The sequence below is a fragment of the Pan paniscus genome, chromosome 1 (genome assembly GCF_029289425.2).
Source record: "Pan paniscus chromosome 1, NHGRI_mPanPan1-v2.0_pri, whole genome shotgun sequence".
In the NCBI taxonomy this organism is placed as follows: domain Eukaryota; kingdom Metazoa; phylum Chordata; class Mammalia; order Primates; family Hominidae; genus Pan; species Pan paniscus.
The window spans coordinates 10402432-10405837 of NC_073249.2; the positions used below are offsets into that span (position 1 = coordinate 10402432).

The following is a 3406-nucleotide window of genomic DNA, read 5'->3' on the forward strand; positions in this document are numbered from 1 at the left end:
AGTTCACATTTCTTTTCTTATGTGGAATAGGTTAGCTTTCTAGTCCCCCACAGGTGACCTCTTCCTCCTCTCCCTCTCTCCTCTATCGCACACATGCCTTATCCAAAAAAGTTTAAATGTTTAGCCAATCGGGACTAGTTTAGAGTCTGTGGTCCAACCCCAGCCAATGGGGGAAAGATACAGAGGTAGAATCTGCATTAGGAATAAAAACTCCTACTCTCCTTTGTTCTGTGTGCTCTTGTGATCATGACTGATGCAGGCAGCACCCTTCTGCAGAAGTAAATTTGCCTTGCTGAGAAATCCTTTATCTCAGCGCTGGTTCTTCTTTGCAGCACTGTGCATTTGTTTCCAACATTACTTATGTGGAGAAAGTTATAGTGGTCTGGAGAGTAGATCAAAGCAGCCACGACATTCCCTTAAGCCAAAGTCTAGTCCAGAGCAAGGTTCTAACTCTTTTCAATTCTATGAAAGCTGAGAGAGGTAACAAAGCTGCAGGAGAAGAGTTTGAAGCTAGCAGAGGTTGGTTCATGAGCTTTAAGGAAAAAAATCCACCTCCATAACATAGAAATGCAAGGTGAAGCAGCAAGGGAGAAGCTGCAGCAAATTATCCAGAAGATCTGGCTTAGAGAATTGATTAAAGTGGCTACACTAAACAACAGATTTTCAATGTAGAAAGTTTATATTTTCTAAATGTAGAAGATGCCATCTAGAACTTTCATAACTAGATAGAAATCAAGGTCTGTCTTCAAAGCTTCGAAGGACAGCCTGATCCTATTGGTAGAGATTCGCTCAGGTTCACAGGTCCCGTCCATCTGGCCCATTAATCCGGCCTATGAGAGTGATTTAACTGAAAGATGGCCAGATTTATAGAAGGTTAGAATCACCCTAACCATAGGAAATGGGGTGAAAAGGGAATTTCATCACCTTAACCAAAGTTAGTTAGTCCTGTTACTGGTCCTGAACACCCAGAATTATGGAAGCTTACTGTGGCCTTGCACCACATTAGAATTTGGTCTGGAAATCAAGCTATAGGGACAAGAGATCGTAAGCCATATTATACTATCAACCTAAATTCCAGTCTGACAATTCCTTTGCAAAGTTGTGTAAAACCCTCTTATATGCTAGTTGTAGGAAACATAGTTATTAAACCAGATTCCCAAACTATAACCTGTGAAAATTGTAGATTGTTTACTTACATTGATTCAACTTTTAATTGGCAGCACCATATTCTACAAGTGAGAGCAAGAGAGGGCCTGTGGATCCCTGTGTCCATGGACCACCCGTGGGAGGCTTCCCCATCTGTCCATATTTTAATGGAAGTATTAAAAGGAATTCTAACTAGATCCAAAAGATTCATTTTTACTTTGATTGCAGTAATTATGGGCCTTATTGCAGTCGCAGCTACTGCTGCGGCTGCTGGAATTGCTTTGCACTCCTCTCTTCAAACTGCAGAATATGTAAATAATTGGCAAAAGAATTCCTCAAAATTGTGGAATTCTCAGACCCAAATACATCAAAAATTGGCAAACCAAATTAATGATCTTAGACAAACTGTCATTTGGATGGGAGATAGGCCCATGAGCTTGGAATATCTTTTTCAGTTACAGTGTGACTGGAATACGTCAGATTTTTGTATTACACCCCAAGCCTATAGTGAGTCTGAGCATCACTGGGACATGGTTAGACACCAACTACAAGAAAGAGAAGATAATCTTACTTTAGACATTTCAAAATTAAAAGAACAAATTTTTGAGGCATCCAAAGCCCATTTAAATTTCGTGCCAGGAACTGAGGCAATTGTGAAAGCTGCTGATGGCCTTGCAAATCTTAACCTGGTCACTTGGGTTAAAACCATCAGAAGTTCCACTATTGTAAATTTCATACTAATCCTTGTATGCCTGTTCTGTCTGTTGTTAGTCTACAGGTGTATCCAGCAGCTCCAAAGAGACAGCGACCAGTGAGAATGGGCCATAATGACGATGTCGGTTTTGTCAAAAAGAAAAGGGGGATATGTAGGGAAAAGAAAGAGAGATCAGACTGTTACTGTGTCTGTGTAGAAAAGGAAGACATAAGAAACTCCATTTTGATCTGTACTAAGAAAATTGTTTTGCCTTGAGATGCTGTTAATCTGTAACTTTAGCCCCAACCCTGTGCTCACAGAAACATGTGCTGTATGGAATCAAGGTTTAAGGGATGTAGGACTGTGCAGGATATGCCTTGTTAACAATATGTTTGCAGGCAGTATGCTTGGTAAAAGTCATCGCCATTCTCCATTCTCGATTACCCAGGGGCACAATGCACTGCAGAAAGCTGTGGGGACCTCTGCCCAAGAAAGTCTGGGTATTGTCCAAGGTTTCCCCCCACTAAGACAGCCTGAGATGTGGCCTTGTGGGAAGGGAAAGACCTGACTGACCCCCAGCCCAACACTCAGAAAGGGTCTGTGCTGAGGAGGATTAGTAAAAGAGGAAGGCCTCTTGCAGTTGAGATAAGAGGAAGGCCTCCATCTCCTGCATGTCCCTGGGAACAGAATGTCTCAGTGCAAAACCCGATCGTACATTCATTCTATTCTGAGATAGGAGAAAACCGCCCTGTGGCTGGAGGTGAGATATGCTGGCAGCAATGCTGCTCTGTTACTCTTTGCTACACTGAGATGTTTGGGTGGAGAGAAGCATAAATCTGGCCTACGTGCACATCCAGACATAGTATCTTCCCTTGAACTTATTTGTGACATAGATTTCTTTGCTCATATGTTTTCCGGCTGACCTTCTCCCCACTATCACCCTGTTCTCCTGAGGCATTCCCCTTGCCGAGATAGTGAAAATAGTAATCAATCAATACTGAGGGAACTCAGAGACCGGTGCCGGTGCAGGTCCTCCGTATGCTGAGTGCCGGTCTCCTGGGCCCACTGTTCTTTCTCTATACTTTGTGTCTTATTTATTTTCTCAGTCTCTCGTCCCACCTGATGAGAAATACCCACAGGTGTGGAGGGGCAGGCCACCCCTTCATCGATGCAGCTGTTAACTTTAAGTTGAAGCCAATGCTCATTTACTATTTTGAAAATCCTATGGCCGTTCAGAGCTATGCTAAACCCACTCTGCCTGTGCTCTGTACGTGGAACAATAAAGCCTGGACGATAGCACATCTGTTTACACATTGGTTTACTGAATATGTTAAGCCCACTGCTGAGACCTACTGCTCAGAAAAAAAGATTCCTTTCAAAATATGACAGCTCACTTACCCTGCACCTGGTCACCCAAGAGCTCTGATGGAAATGTATAAGGAGACAAATGTTTTCATGCCTGATAACATAACATCCATTCTACAGCCCACGTATCAAAGAGTCATTTTAATTTTCAAGTATTAGTATTAAAGAAATACATTTTTTTTCAGGCCATAGCTGCCATAG

General features: G+C 42.4%; 1 pseudogene; it reads left to right on the forward strand.

The window, feature by feature from the left end:
* Nucleotides 1-246: 246 nt before the first annotated feature.
* LOC117976021 (endogenous retrovirus group K member 24 Env polyprotein-like) lies at nt 247-2057 on the forward strand (annotated as a pseudogene).
* Nucleotides 2058-3406: the final 1349 nt, after the last annotated feature.